The 17,353-nt window shown below is 38.8% G+C and overlaps 1 protein-coding gene and 1 long non-coding RNA gene across 3 annotated transcripts in view; one reads left to right on the top strand and one right to left on the bottom strand.

Annotated features, from left to right (window-relative positions):
- The window catches only part of LOC133646781 (FERM domain-containing protein 5), a 205,720-nt gene that overhangs the window by 87,376 nt on the left and 100,991 nt on the right, over positions 1–17,353 (top strand). The window lies entirely within an intron of this gene.
- The window catches only part of LOC133646782 (uncharacterized), a 32,385-nt gene continuing 24,420 nt past the window's right edge, over positions 9,389–17,353 (bottom strand). The window contains exon 3 of the long non-coding RNA XR_009825342.1: positions 9,389–9,521. This is a non-coding gene — a long non-coding RNA (uncharacterized LOC133646782). The remainder of the gene's footprint in view (positions 9,522–17,353) is intronic.

A 17,353-nucleotide genomic window follows, 5' to 3' on the forward strand; every position in this document is an offset into this window, starting at 1 on the left:
ACTCTGTCTTTTGCTATTTTTTTATTTATTTTTTGCTGACCCGATTCTGACACCCAGTTGTGGATTATTTCTCTCAATCAAGATGTTTTATGTAACCGCCTGAGAGGATTATATGGGGGGGGGGGGGGAATACATTCCGGTTTTAGAATTTAGTCCCATGCTGCATGAAGATGTGGCCTTGTGGTCTGTCATATGTGGGGAAAAAAATAATCCTTGTGCTGTGAAATGTGCTTTCGGTGTCCATTTTCACTTTAATAACACAATTGCGGTATTTGCTTAAATAACCATACACGATTCTGACACTTTAATTATATTTAAAAATGTGTTCTTGTGAGTGAATGTGTGGGAGACGAGTGGAAAAAAATGAAATTTCTACGCCCTTGGAGTACCTGGATGCTGTAACCTCCTGTCACCATGGCAACGGCGCATTTCGCCATCACTCTCCAGGTGTGCTCTAAATTGCTGCAAGAATTCACCTCCCCGTTGTCTCCCATGGATGTACTCACACATTCAGGATGCAAGTAAAGACTGGGGCGAGGAAGAAAAAAAAAAAAGAAATAACAGCGAGTGGCAGCGCTCCAATGAGCCGTGCAGATGAGATCCTGCTTATTGTGGTACAGTAATTAGTGCCTGGAGGGTGCAGCATTAGCGCTTTCTGCTAATCCATCTCTATTCCAAGGCGAGGAGAGTAGGATACAATCCCGGTGCAGCAGATGGAATGACGTGACTTGAAGGGGGCGCTGAAAGGGGCCCCCGTCATTAAAAAGGCTGATTACACACTGGTAATGAGATCAGCATTTTTTTTAGGCTTGAGGCCGGTAGTTTTACAGCAACTTTTAGCGCAGAGTTTAATCCGAAAAAAAAGGGTTTAATCTACTTGGCCCCGCTCAAGGATGTGGCCAATATTTGATGACATTGAATTTGCAGACGTTTCATCCTCTTGAATGTCAGAGTGTCAGACCACCCAATTTTTGTTTATTTTCTTCATTTTTTAAGCCAAACATACAGTATATGCTACTATACACAGTTTTGTTAAACAGGACATTATTTAGCTACATTTTGCAAGAATCTTTTAATTAGTGAAAGTCATGGCAGGATTAACATGGGATTTTGTTTTTCTGTTGATGAAAACAACTCAGCTGAAGCTTCTTATCCTTCCAGACGAACCCCGACAAGCATAACAATGGGGAAAATATGGTGACCCCATGTGACATTCACTTGTCTTCCTTGATTTTTAACTACAAGCCTTGTGGTATAGTCCTCAACATTGACAAAAAGGTCAGGATTAAGGGATTAGGACAGGGGTGTCCAAATTTTTTGATTTAGGGGCTAAAAAAATGAAAGCCGACTGCATGTAAAGTGTGTGTGTGTGAGAGTGTGAGTGTGTGTGTGAGTGAGTGAGTGAGTGAGTGAGTGAGTGAGTGAGTGAGTGAGTGAGTGAGTGAGTGAGTGAGTGTGTGTGTGTGTGTGTGTGTATATGTGTGTACATATACTGAATGTGTGTATGTACATGTTTAGCTGGCCCATAGATTAGCCACACCTTTGTATAAGCCACAGGGTTCAAAGTAGGGCTGGGCGATATATCGTTATACTCGATATATCGCGGGTTTGTCTCTGCGCGATATAGAAAATGACTATATCGTCAAGCGGGAAGATGTTGAACAATTATGCGGCAAAAGCGTTGCTACAAAAAGTAGCAGCACTGCTAATGTGTAGCATAATTTGAAAAGTCACCCGCTAGAGAATGAAGAGTGCTTGAACATCTCCGTTCGGTGCCACACCAACAAAATGCCGAAGCAACCATTTCCACATCAACACCGTATGAAAAAGAAATCAACAACAGAAGGAGATAACGTCCGCAGGAACCTACCACAGAACGAAGGACATACACTATTTGATTTCTTATTATGCAGCTCATTTTTATTTGACAGTTATTGAAATATCTTGTGACATCATGTACAAAAGTGCACCTTATTTGTTTTTAACTATTGTAGTGGCGTTCTGTACAAAAAGTGCACTTTAATTTAGTGTTGTTTTGATATGTCATCTTAGTGACATCATGCACAAAGTGCACAAATATCTTGTTTTAAAATGTCTCTGACAATCTTGCACTTTCTGTTTTGGAAATGACATGAATGTTTGTGCCACTGCTTAATAACTGTTTAATAAATACAGTTTTGGTCAATTGACTTAGTTGTGATTTCCCTCTCTGCATGAAAGTTTAAAAGTAGCATATATTAATGCAGTATGAACAAGAATTTTTTAATGTAGACACAATCATCATACTGGTGTGATTATATGCATCAAGTGTTCATTCAAGGCTAAGGCAAAATATTGTGATATATACCGTGTATCGTGACATGGCCCACAAATATCGAGATATTAATAAAAGGCCATATCGCCCAGCCCTAGTTCAAAGATTAGGGAAAAACTAGCACCTTATAGTCCGGAAAATACGGTAGTATAAGTTGTCTATAAAAATGTAATAGGTACACCTCTGCATAACATTGTATCCTTATTAACTACAAACAAAACAAAAAATAAAGAAGTATAGATCAACATACAGCAAAGAATAACTTTATTAACATTGTTTTTTAGTCTAACAGAATAAAACAGTTCTCATTTCAAAGTTTATCAATCAAAGTTCATTTATATAGCCCTAAATCACAAGTGTCCCAAAGGGCTGCACAAGCCACAACGACATCCTCGACTCAGATCCCACATCAGGGCAAGAAAAAACTCAACCCAATGGAATACAATGAGAAACCTTGGAGGGGAACCGCAGATGTGGGGACCCCTCCCCCTGGGCGACCAGTGCAATGGAGTTAATAGTGTGAGGGTCCAGTCCATCGTGGGGCCAGCAGAGGATCATCTTGTACCTAAGTTACGGTCAGAGCGAAAAAAGATGCGTCCTGCACTGCACTCTAGTCCTTCACTCTCACGTACCTCATCCACAAATCTTTCATCCTGGCTCAAATTAATGGGGTAATCGTCGCTTTCTCGGTCTGAATCGCTCTCGCTGCTGGTGTAAACAATGGGAAAATGTGAGGAGCCTTTCAACTTGTGACGTCACGCTACTTCCGGTACAGGCAAGGCTTTTTTTATCAGCGACCAAAAGTTGCGAACTTTATCGTCGATGTTCTCTACTGAATCCTTTCAGCAAAAATATTGCAATATCGCGAAATGATCAAGTATGACACATAGAATGGATCTGCTATCCCCGTTTGAATAAAAACATTTCATTTCAGTAGGCCTTTAACCTACAAAACAAAAATTAAATAACTTATTTTATTAAATCAAAATGTGAAAGTCAGGATTAATGGCTACAATGAGCATGTTTTGCAGTGCACAGGTGTGCACAAACTACAGTTAAATCTAAATAAATACAAAAATTATATACATATATGTATTGGGTTTGAGAAGCAGGAAGTTATCAGTATCGGCTAAAAAACAATACCGTGCATTCTTAGTACAGTTTTTTTAGTGTTGTAGTTTGACTGTTGTGGTAAGTGAGAGCTTGGATGACGTCACTCATCGCTCCCAGAACCGCATGGCGAGTCGGATCTTGGAAAGATTGGGAGGGTAGAGAAGAGAGCGAGGGCCCCGCAGCAAAAAGATGCCGCCTCCCACGCCACCGCAGTCCCAATTTCACCAGACCACCATGCCACCCTCCGCTTCCAAGCCATGCCATTCAGCTTTCTCCCCCGAGGGCAAACAAAGACCCCTTTCAGGCCGGTCCCCACTGTGATCATGCCGAGCAGAAGCAATCTGTTCCTCTTGGCTGCTCGCTGGGAAGTGACACAGCCTTTTTTTTTTTTTCTTGTTCAGCTTTTTTTTCAAACGTCATGGTTGCTGTCGTCTTTTTGCTTACTCTCTATAATTTGGGGTAGAAAAGTAATAAAAGTGGGCTTTAATGGAACAAAAAAAAAAAAATGATGGTCCAATTCAAGAAGATTCTACTTGTTTGTCAATTGGTTGTACTTTTTCCTCAAAACTTGAATGAATATAAAGAACACAAAGTGGATGAATTAGAAAACACTTTAATAATATAGTATTCGTTTGGATGAGTTTTTTCCCGAGCATGCATACAAAGTTCAATTGGAGCAAGAATTTATGGCAGTTGCACAACTCAACACGTCCAAAAAGGAGTAGGAAGAAGCAGAGTTTATTAAACCCCATAGCCCTTGTCCACTCACAGGATTTCAAAATCTTTTCAGTTTAGTGCAGTCGAACGGTTCATTTTTAAAAATGATATCAAACTGTGACACATCTGTCACTTAATTTGTCTTTGTGCTTCTTTGTTTTGTATGTACTTCCTATCAGTGCTCCTAATTTGTTTCCATTTCCTGCTTGTCCCGCTGAGCACTGTGTTTTTTCCCTCACCTGCTGCCGGCTGCCAATCAGCATGTTCCTATTTATGCCCGTCTCGCGCACTCCTCAGTGCTCGAAGATTGATTTTTGTTTGGTTCTGTTACATGCAAGACTGCTTTCTTCTCTGTTTGGAGTAATTAAACTCTTCTTACCTGCTCTCCGTTCTCCTGGTTCCTGCATCTTGGGGTCACTAATCCGGCAACCATGCGAGTTCCTCACACAAACACACCTTTGAATTGTGATTGGTTTTGATTTATCACAGTAAATTACTTGCTTGCATAATTTAACCCTCGGAGGACAAAGGCTGACTTTGTTGTCCTTTCAGTAAATAATTGCTGTGTTTGGCCATCATTTTTAATTGTTACGCCATGATACAAAAGAGGGGTTTTTTCATGTAGAATTTTAACATTTCAATGTCAATTCTTGCACAGAGGTACGATACACTGGCAGTTATTCAACAATACCCAAAGCCAAACAGTACATACAAATCCTTCATTTTTCAAAGGACAAACAAAAGATTGGACACATCTTCTCATTCAATGTGTTTTCTTTATTTTCATGACTATTTACATTGTAGATTGTAACTGAAGGCATCAAAACTATGAATGAACTTATGTGGAGTTATGTACTTAACAAAAAAAGGTGAAATAACTGAAAACATATTTTATATTGTAGTTTATTCAAAATAGCCACCCTTTACCCTGATTACTGCTTTGCGCACTCTTGGCATTCTCTTGATGAGCTTCAAGAGGTAGTCACCTGAAAGGGTTTTCACTTCACAGGTGTCATAGTTTTGATGCCTTCAGTGACAATCTACAATGTAAATAGTCATGAAAATACAGAAAACCCATTGAAATGAGAAGGTGTGTCCAAACTTTTGGCCTGTAATGTACATATTTTGGATTCATTTTTTTTGTACTTTCTTTGCGCAAATCTCTCAATCAACTTCAGGTCTAAACAAAAATAGCAAATATATCATGTTTTTCTTTTAATGTATTTTAATCCTTCAAAGGCCTTTTGATTCAATGATTTCACGGTTGTCCATTAGTATAAATGTGCATAACATGAGTTATTTTACACTTTACAAACGGTTATGACCCTCCCTGACAGTTTTGGACTTTTTTTTGCTTCTGCTGCTTGATGTCATTTCTGTTCTAGTGCTTTTGTTTTCTTGTTTACACTTCCTGTGTGTTTTCATTTCTTCTGGACTGAGGGCTGCCTTCTTTACCCGTCCTTGGTTGCCAATCAGGATGCTTTTTATGCGAACTTCCTGTGGATGGGACTGGATCTTTGTTGGTTGCTACCTGACCAAGTGTAGACCTTCTTGTGCACTTCCTAGCTGCACTTGCTCTTGTTAAATACATTTTTACTTGTGCTAAGCCTGCTGTCTCTGCATCCGAGGGTCACGCTTTAAGCTTTGATTGTGCCAACCCCCCCAAACCCCTCATAAAACATTTTAATTTGATATATTTATTTAGAAGCTTCAAGAGGTAGTCACCTGAAATGGTTTTCACTTCACAGGTGTGCTTGAAGCTCATCGAGAGAATGCCAAGAGTGTGCAAAGCAGTAATCAGAGCAAAGGGTGGCTTTTTTGAATAAACTAGAATATTAAACATGTTTTCAGTTATTTCACCTTTTTTGTTAAGTGCATAACTCCACATGTGTTCATTCATAGTTTTGATGCCTTCAGTGACAATCTACAATGTAAAAAGTCTTGAAAATACGAAAACGCATTGAATGAGAAGGTGTGTCCAAACTTTTGGCCTGTACTGTATATGTATGCCAAAAATCCAATATTTGTATGAATATCTTGACAAAAAGGAGACTTATTATCTAAGTAAAGAATAGCAGGCAGCAGCTCACACATTCTCATACTTTCTGTAACATCCAGGAAGAAAATATGTCAGCCATCTTGAAAACATTTTCAACTATAAGCTACATAAAGAGAGCCCAGAATAGTTTTTATTTAAATGTTCAAAATATTTCATGTTTCCTCACGAGAATATTTTTAGGTATTAAATCCAACAACTGCTATAAAATTGAGTCGCTGGCGAGTTATTGTGATGTAGAGAAATCTCATATTTTTACCGATTTTCTATATTTTGAAATGCAAATGTTAGACTTGCATAATAAAAGGTGTTTGTGAAATCCCCTGATGTTTTTTGGTGCTAAATTAACCACAACATTTGCGCCACATTAAACATTATGTCTGCACTAGTGTGACGTTTCCTACAAAATAATGTTAAAATAAAACAACTTAAAGCCTTATCCAGCTGTTTACTGACGTATACTATTAATCTTTTACAGCAAATGAATATCGCCTCCAAAAATCGGTTATCAGCCTCCTTGACTACTAACAATCAGTATTGGCCCTGAAAAAAACCCTATCGGTCGATCTCTAATAGCAACCCCCCGCCGCCTTCAACGTAAAGGAGCATGTTAAATTGCTAAATTAATCTGTGTTTAATTAATGCGATCATTTATTATGATTATTAGTATTAGTTAACATTGACAGCGCTAATTTCAATATACACTCCTCACACACGGAATATCAGGAACACAACTAGCTGTCCTCCAACAAGAAGCAACATCATTTTACAGAACATTGTTCAGAGATAAATAGTCTTGCACAGTACAGCGTGTGCCCTAAAAGCTTCCAAAGCACAGGGGTTATTGAAGAGGCGAGGCATGGAAGATGAGACGTTTACTGTCGATCTGTATGCACAGTATGTGCTGTACAGCATGTAGTCAGTAGTTTCTCTTTCAGTTTACAAATGGTCTTTCAAAACACATTACATCCCTGTCTTCAGCAGAACAATATGAACGTGTAGCCGACATGATTTTAATGGCTTTTACCCGAGAATAATGCCTGCCATATATCAGCAACCTATAATTTCAAACAGGCAAATTCCCAGACAAAATGAAAATAGCAAAAGTCGTACCAATTTATAAGACTGGAGAAAAACACCAGTTTACAAACTACAGACCTGTTTCTTTACTTCCACAATTTTCCAAAATCATTGAAAAACTGTTTAACAACAGGTTGGACAAATTCATAAATTAAATACTCACAGACAACCAATACGGACACAGAGCCAACATTTTAACATCAATGGCATTATTCCAAATAACGGAAGAGATCACCAATTCAATAGACGGTAAACAGTGCACAGTGGCAGTGTTTATGGATTTAACAAAAGCATCATAATCTATCAATCATGATATCTTAATAAACAAATTAGAACAGTATGGAATAAGAGGGTTGGTCTTGAACTGGGTAAGAAGCTACTTAACCAAGAGGAAGAAATACGTGAAGATAGGAGAACACACTTCTACAGAGCTGAAAATATATTGTGGCGTACCTCAGGGATCAATACTGGGACCAAAATTGTTCAATCTTTATATAAACAACATTTGTAAAGTTACAAAGGACTTAAAGTTAATATTATTTGCAGATGATACAACTGTGTTTTGTTCAGGAGAGAACACACAGAAGCTAATACAAATAATAACAGAAGAAATGAACAAATTAAAAAGATGGTTTAACAAAAACAGACTATCTTTGAATCTCAGTAAAACTAAAATAATGATATTCAGTAACAGTAGAAGAGAAAGTCAAACACAATTACAAATAGACGGAGTAGATATTGAAAGGGTGAAAGAAAACACATTTTAGGGTGTAATAATAGATGATAAAATGAACTGGAAATCTCATGTAAAAAATATACAACAAAGTAGCAAGACAAACGCCAATAATGAATAAAGCAAAACATGTTCTGGACCAAAAATCCCTTCATATTCTCTACTGAGAACATACAAACCCTTTATTTGTTGAATCAAAAATATTGAAATTCAATGACTTGGTGCATTTGAAAACAGCTAAAAGTATGTACAAATCAAACTATAACCTGCTACCCAAGAATGTACAACAAATCTTCTCAACAAAAGAGGAGAAATATAACCTAAGAGGAAAATCTAATGTAAAAAATGTGTATGCACGTACAACACTTAAGACCTTTTAGCATATAAGTATGTGGAATTAAATTATGGAATGGATTAACCAAAGAAATCCAACAAAGCACTAATATGATTCAGTTTGAGAGACTGTTGAAACTACAAGTGTTCAAAAAGTACAAAGAAGAACAGTTACCATAAATATATTGAACCTTTAAAAAAAATAGAGAAAGACAACGATTATGAATGTATTCCATATTTCTTTACCTACTTATGGCGTTTTTATTTATTTATTATTTATTTATTCACTGTTCTGTTACAAACAGAAAACAAATAAATGGGATAAGACAGCTATGACATGAAAAGGGGTAGGATTAAATAAGCTCTGCTTCTTACTACTCCTTTTCGGACGTGCTGTAATGAAACAACTGGAAATTTGTGATGCATTACTTTCTCATTGCATTGTATGCATGTTCGAAATAAACTGAACTGAACTGAACGGGTACTTTTTGTGTGATGGACAAGGCTGTTTGGATCAGCACTTACCTCACCTGCATTCCCATCAGCCCCGTAGGCCTGATGTCACATCTGTGGTCAGTCAGTCTGCATGCTTCCATTTCATTCTACCTGCAGCGTCAATTCACTGGCCTCATTCCGTCACTGTGCAGCAGTCAAAGTGGTCAAGAAGCCCAAAGAAAAAAACTCAATGTGGTGCAATGCAATTCCAAATAAAAAAATATTTTTTGTGTCAAAATTCAGTTTAAATGTGAAATAAATGATAAAATGATCTATGCATTATGTTGAATTGAGTGAAGTGATCAGCTGACTTTTAGTCTTGTAGGGGAATCATACTCCTGTATAAGACCACTGGATTTACCGTATTTTCAGGACATAGAGCACACCGATATATTAGCTGCACCCACTACATTGTAGAAGAAGATTTTTTTTTTTCCATGTATTAGCTGCACCTGACTATAAGTTACAGATATATACATTATTAAATGAGTTAACACAGCAAGTTTTTGTAAATGTGTATTTACATACCTTAATTGTTTCCGTCTGTAAAACGGCAGTAAAATGGCTGATCAAACAAAACAGAAGTCATCGTCATGGAAACACTAGCTGCGGAAGCTAGCTCTCCAATCAGCTAAACAGACTCAATAACTCCACGGTGACGCCTTGGTGAATTTACGAAACTGAAACAATACAAAAACAATGGCATTTTAAGTTAATAATAATAACACAGACACGTGTTACCATATTAGCTAATGCTAATGACGCTGTCAGGGTTGTCCCTGACAGTTTGGTTATGTTTTAGTTTTTCCTCTGTGTTTGTCTTTATTTCCTGTCAGCGCTTTTATTTTGGTTGTTTCCTGCTTGTTTCCCTGAGCGCTGTTTCCCCTCAGCTGCGGCTGATTGGCACCTGGCCACACCTGGTGTCGATCAGCCAGCTACTATTTAAACCTGCCTTGCCATCCAGTCTGTGCTGGAGTATTGTCGATGTCATTGTCGTTACTACTTGTCCTTGTCGCTGTCGTCGTAGCGGTAAGCTGTTCCTGATAGCTATTTGTAGTTTGCTGTCTCCTAGCTTCTTGTTTTCCTGTTAGCTGTATCCAGTTAGCCGTTTCCAGTTTTTCTGTTTGCTGGTTCCTGTTTTCAGTTTGGCTATTCCTAGTTCCTGGTTTGTGTTTTACATTAATTTTGGACATTAAATTATGTTTTCCTGCACCAATCCTGCCTTCTCTGCATCTTGGGGTTCGTCACCAACATACTGTGACAGACGCTAGCTTCATAACATTACGATAGCACTTACAAATATGCATGAAAACAGTCTTACAGACATCACACATGGGACGTTTTAGTAAGTATGAACAGTTTTAGTTATATTGTAAAACTTACAAACGTTCCTTGAAGTGACGGATGAAGAATCCCTATGAGTAGAAACGCTATTGACGGCTAGAAGGCGGAAATGCACTTGTACTTCCGGTTGAAAGCTCAGTCTCAACAGAAGGACAATGCAGCACTGCAGCACCTGCTTTGAGCTAACTCGTCCAAAAGATGGCACCATAGCACAAACAATAACACACCTATCTAGTATTTTTGCTTATTTAAAAAATAATAATATTTGGATTATGGTCGTCAGCGAAAAAAAACCCATAATCTAGCTGCACCGTTTTATAAACCGCAGGGTTCAAAGCCTAAGAGAAAAAATAGCAGTTTATAGTCCAGAATTCATGGTATTCATTTACTTTATATTAGTGAGCAGGATTATACAAAAACCCCACATACGCTGTCCATGGAGCTCTTGGGATTGTTGAGCAATAATGTTTTAAAATGTGGTGCAATGCAATTCCAAATAAAAATGTATTTTTTGTGTCAAAATTCAATTTAAAAAAGCCAATTTCAATGTTTTTTAATGTGAAATAAGTGATACAATTATCTATGCATTAATTGAATTGAGAATTATAATCCTATACGTCTATCATCTTTACTATTTCATCATGTATTTATTTGTCATCATGGCAGTTTTTAATTTAAACTGTTTTCAATGTGTGTCAACTTATTATGTAAAAATACAATTAAATAAACATATTTGTCTAAGTAAATTAAAGTATAATTATTTGACATTTTAAATCATTTCTAATACTGATTGGCTCTATGTGCTTTATACCCTGAATTTGGATCTTGGAAGCCATTTAAATATTAAGGGTGTTCCGATGCATCTTTTTCATTTCCGATACAATACCGATATTGAAACGTTAAGTTTTGGCCAATGCCCAATACTGATATTGATACATACATATTCTTATTATTCTGTAGTGTAGAATCTTAGAAATGGTTTGACCAAGTAAAATTACTCAAGCAGAGATCAATGGTAGGTATGAAAAATACTAACTTATTATTAACCGAATTGAAATTGACTTATACTGTCTTTAAGTTGAAGTGGAGTGGTATCCCCCCCCCCCCCCTTTTTTTTTGGCGATATCAAATGACCACACTATTTCATTAAATTAAGGTCATGATGCAGTAAGTCGAATGATGCGGACACGTTTGTTCCTGGATACTTTCTAATACGCTTCAGCCTTGGAGACTTCGTATTTGTAAGTAATATGCAACTATGATTACTTAATTATATTAACAAATGTGGTTTAGGCTGCAGTGTTGTTTAATTAAGTACACTTATTACGTATGGTATGTCTAGCTTGTGAGCTATTGTGTGCTTAGCTGTTGTGTAGCTGCCAGCACCTAATAGCCTATGTTAACATGTTGTGAATGACTTGACAAGAAAAGACCAACCCTGTGTGTTTATTGCAGGACATTTAGATATTAACTGGCTGTCCATCTTGGCACAAGTAAACGCGCTGCAGGACTCCTTGGATCAGAGCGGTCATATCGGAGATGCAAGCCAGTATAATCAGTTTTTTATTTTTTTATTGCTGATATCAGACTGTTGTCAATATCGGATTGGAACACTCCTAATAGTAATTAATTATGGTAATAATGATTCCACATGAACACATTATATACAGTCGTGGTCAAAAGTTTACATACACTTGTAAAGAACATAATGTCATGGCTGTCTTGAGTTTCCAATAATTTCTACAACTCTTATTTTTTTGTGATAGAGTGATTGGAGCACATACTTGTTGGTCACAAAACAACATTCATGAAGTTAGTTTTTTTTATGAATTAATTATGGGTCTACTGAAAATGTGACCAAATCTGCTGGGTCAAAAGTATAAATACAGCAATGTTAATATTTGGTTACATGTCCCTTGGCAAGTTTCACTGCAATAAGGCGCTTTTGGTAGCCATCCACAAGAATCTGGCAAGCTTCTGGTTGAATTTTTGACCACTCCTCTTGACAAAATTGGTGCAGTTCAGCTAAATGCGTTGGTTTTCTGACATGAACTTGTTTCTTCAGCATTGTCCACACGTTTAAATCAGGACTTTGGGAAGGCCATTCTAAAACCTTAATTCTAGCCTGATTTAGCCATTCCTTTATCACTTTGACGTGTGTTTGGGGTTATTTTCCTGTTGGAACACCCAACTGCGCCCAAGACCCAACCTCTGGGCTGATCATTTTAGGTTGTCCTGAAGAATTTGTAGGTAATTCTCCTTTTTCATTGTGCCATTTACTCTCTGTAAAACACCAGTTCCATTGGCATCAAAACAGGCCCAGAGCTTAATACTACCACCATGCTTGACGGTAGGAATGATGCTCCTGGGATTAAAGGCCTCACCTTTTCTCTTCCAAACATATTGCTGGGTATTGTGGCCAAACAGCTCAATTTTTGTTTCATTTGACATCACACGGACAAAGATAAGACCCTCTGGAGGAAAGTTCTTTTTGACCCAGCAGATTTGGTCACATTCTCAGTAGACCCATAATAAATTCATAAAAGAACCAAACTTCATGAATGTTTTCTGTGACCAACAAGTACACTACCGTTCAAAAGTTTGGGGTCACCCAAACAATTTTGTGGAATAGCCTTCATTTCTAAGAACAAGAATAGACTGTCGAGTTTCAGATGAAAGTTATCTTTTTCTGGCCATTTTGAGCGTTTAATTGACCCCACAAATGTGATGCTCCAGAAACTCAACCTGCTCAAAAGAAGGTCAGTTTTGTAGCTTCTGTAATGAGCTAAACTGTTTTCAGATGTGTGAACATAATTGCACAAGGGTTTTCTAATCATCAATTAGCCTTCTGAGCCAATGAGCAAACACGTTGTACCATTAGAACACTGGAGTGATAGTTGCTGGAAATGGGCCTCTATACACCTATGTAGATATTGCACCAAAAACCAGACATTTGCAGCTAGAATAGTCATTTACCACATTAGCAATGTATAGAGTGTATTTCTTTAAAGTTAAGACTAGTTTAAAGTTATCTTCATTGAAAAGTACAGTGCTTTTCCTTCAAAAATAAGGACATTCCAATGTGACCCCAAACTTTTGAACGGTAGTGTATGTGCTCCAATCACTCTATCAGAAAAAAATAAGAGTTGTAGAAATTATTGGTAACTCAAGACAGCCATGACATTATGTTCTTTACAAGTGTATGTAAACTTTTGATCACGACTGTATATCATCAAAAAGTACTAATCTTTTCTCAGTTATTTATTATTATTTGCTTTAGGTCCTCTCCCTGGAACTCATTAGTCAAGAACCCGCCAGACTGTAAAACAGAGATGGTTGAAACTCATTACAGAGTTCTAATTTGTGTTCTGCCAAGTGTTGATAGAGCCATCAGAGCTTTCTTTTTAGTAAGGCGGTGGTAGAATCTCATTAAACCCGGGTAATTAGGAAAGGATAATTGTTACATTTATTGATGATCAGAGTTTTTATGGTCAGATACGGCTTTGATGGCAGCATTTTTGTACTATTAGCTGTCAAGTTGTGTCTTCATGGCTTGTTTTGTCTCTTTGACGTCAGTCCCTCCCTGGTCTTATGTAAGCTGTGTGGGAGACGGCTGGTGATGAATTTGAGGCTGCATTACCTCACTCGGACCCGGGCGCTATCTTTACATTGTGTGCTCTGCAAGAAAGTCGCCTTGTTGTGTTCAGACGCCGCACAAAGGAGAAGGTAAAGAAAGGCTTTGTGTGGAGCGCTGCTGTTGCTATGAAACTGCCGGAAAAATGCGTTTGGAAGAAGAGTTCTGTCGGGATGAAAATGTAAATGTTATTAAGCCGCTGCTGTGCCTAGAAACATATACCGTCTGCCCTTAAGAAGCACCTACTTTTTATGTCTGCGGCTGCCTAAGCAGCTTAGGAAGGATATTTATTGAACGGTGTGAACACAACAAAATAAAATGTGTGAAGGCTTTCATTTTTTTTGTTTTTGCTGAGTCGTGTATAAAGAGAGTACGGCCGACTCGGTTTCAGGCGATCTCCTCAATGATTGGTCAAAAGGCACTCACGTGACTACAGGGCGCCATGACTGCTACCAACTTTGAGCCGATGCTTTTTTATTTGTGGCGCCTCTTTGTTAGTTTTTTTCCACGTTGTAAAAATGCCCCAACTACATTGTCTTGTGTGAGGTAAACACACGACCCACTGTCTGCATTTTGTTCAGGAGAAAACACACAGAAGCTAATGCAAATAATAACATAATAAATGAACAAATTGAAGAGATGGTTTGACAAAAACAGACTATATTTGAATCTCAGTAAAAAAACTAAAATAATTCAATTCGATAACAGTAGAAAAGAAAGTCAAATACAAATAGACGAACATTGAACCAGAGTACCATTCCAATCTTGTAACATCGCAAACTTTTTTACGTATGCAATACCAATGGGGTATATGGCTATTGAATGATACCCTTATGGGTATAATCTGATGGTATGTGGACTTTGATAAAAAACTGCTGCACTTTATATACTTCTGCACTTTGAATAATAATAATAATAATAATATATTTTATTTGTAAAAAGCACTTTACATTGAGTAAACAACCTCAAAGTGCTACAGTGTATAAAAAAATAAAGATAATAAAAAAATAAAAAAATAAAAACTAAAACAGCCAAATAGCTAAAACTAGTATGCATATATCTAAAAAAAGGCTTTTTAAAAAAGAAGGGTTTTTAAGCCTTTTTTAAAAGCATCCACAGTCTGTGTTGCCCTCAGGTGGTCAGGGAGAGCGTTCCACAGACTGGGAGCGGCAGAGCAGAAAGCTCGGTCTCCCATTGTTCGTAGCTTTGTCCTCGGAGGTTGGAGGAGGTTAGCCTGTCCGGAGCGGAGGTGTCGTGTGGAGGATTTGGGGGTGAGTAGTTCTTTGAGGTAGAGGGGGGCATTTCCATGGAGGCACTGGTGGGTTAGTAGCAGGGGTCGGCAACCCGCGGCTCCGGAGCCGCATGCGGCTCTTTGACCACTCTGATGCGGCTCAGCTGCATACTTGCCGACCCTCCCGAGTTTTCTGGGAGACTTTCGGATTTCAGTGCCTCTCCCGGAAATCTCCCGGGGCAAGTATTCTCCGATTTTCACCCGGACAACAATATTGAGGGCGTGCCGTGATGGCACTGCTTTTATTAGCGTCCTCTACAACCTGTCGTCGCCTCCGCTTTTTCACAATACTATCTGCGTGCCGGCCCAGTCACATGTTGTATGCGGCCTCTGCTTACACACGTAAGTGACTGCAAGGCATACTTGGTCAACAGCCATACAGGTCACACCGAGGGTGACTGTATAAACAACTTTAACACTCTTACTATTATGTGCCACACTGTGAACCCAAACGTCATTTCGGGAGAACATCCGCACTGAAACACAACATAAACACAACAGAACAAATACCCAGAATCCCATGTATCCCTAACTCTTCCGGGCTACATTATACACCCCCGCTACCACCAAACCCGCCCACCTCAACCGACGCACGGAGGGGGGGTTGCTGTGTGGGGGGGCGGGGTTTGGTGGTTGCGGGGGTGTGTATAATGTAGCCCTCATATAACACACAACTGGGCTGGCACGCTGTATGTACAGGTTGTAGAGGGCGCTAAAGGCAGTGCCATCACGGCGCGCCCTTATTATTGTTGTTAGGGTGAACATCACCAGACATTCGAGGGAATAGTTGCCCTGAAATTCGGGAGTCTCCCGGAAAAATCGGGAGGGTTGGCAAGTATGACGCTGTCAAGCGCCATTCATATAAAACTCGCGGGCCGCACTAACATTACATTTTCATATTAAGGTGCGGGCCGCGTGTCTGAGACCCCTGGTTTATACATAGCACAAAGCAAAAAAAAAACTTTGTATGCAGTGTTACCGGTATTTCATTTTAAATTTCAAAAGAGTTTTGTGGCTCCCATTGTTTTCTTTAATTTGTGAAACGGGTCAAAATGGCTCTTTTAGTGGTAAAGGTTGCCGACCCCTGGTTAGTAGGGAGACTTTGAATTCAATCCTGGGTGGAACAGGAAGCCAGTGAAAGGATTTGAGAGTTGGTGTGTTATGGTCATATTTCCGCACTGTCATCAGGATCCTAGCAGCACTATTCTGTATGTATTGCAGCTTCTGGATGTTCTTGCTGGGGATCCCGACAAGAAGTGTGTTGCAGTAGTCTAGCCATCCATCCATCCATTTTGTACCGCTTGTCCCTTTCGGGGTCGCGGGGGGTGCTGGAGCCTATCTCAGCTGCACATGGGCAGAAGGCGGGGTACACCCTGGACAAGTCGCCACCTCATCACAGGGCCAACACAGATAGACAGACAACATTCACACTCACATTCACACTCTAGGGACCATTTAGTGTTGCCAATCAACCTATCCCCAGGTGCATGTCTTTGGAGGTGGGAGGAAGCCGGAGTACCCGGAGGGAACTGACGCAGTCACGGGGAGAACATGCAAACTCCACACAGAACGATCCCGAGCCCGGGATTGAACTCAGGACTACTCAGGACCTTCGTGTTGTGAGGCATGAAGCTGCTAAAATACTGCAACTTGACCGCCCGCTGATTTGTAACTCACATACCCTCTATGTATCGTACTTGTATTCTAAATGGTTTATCATTATGTAATTTCCATATTGTTGTGTATTTTCAATTCTGTGTAATTTAATTGTGGATGTTGGATGCACCATAAAAGGACTACTGATGGAAATTAGCATGGTGCTAAATCTGGTGCAGCCATCTTCTTAATGTAACTGAACATTGTCCTTCAAATAAACAAATACAAACAAACAAAATAAACCAAATGTTGTGCATAATAATAAATGTGCAAATGAACTGGAAATCTCAAATAAAGTGACAAGAAATACATAAATAATGAATAAGGCCAAATATGTTCCGGACCAAAAATCACTCCATATTCTCTACTGCTCACCAGTGTTACCATATTTGAGTTGTTGTGTAGAAATATGGGGAAATAGGTACAAAAGTACACGTATTCACTTCATGTTACAAAAAAGAAAGATCAGTAAAGATCTAGTATAGCTCTAGATGTGGCTCTATAACACCGCTCGAGTGACTCTCTGGAGTTTTTTAAAACATTTATGAAAATGGAAAAAAAGTGGGGTGAAAAATATATATATTTTT

Source organism: Entelurus aequoreus, linkage group LG03, assembly GCF_033978785.1.
Source record: "Entelurus aequoreus isolate RoL-2023_Sb linkage group LG03, RoL_Eaeq_v1.1, whole genome shotgun sequence".
NCBI lineage: Eukaryota > Metazoa > Chordata > Actinopteri > Syngnathiformes > Syngnathidae > Entelurus > Entelurus aequoreus.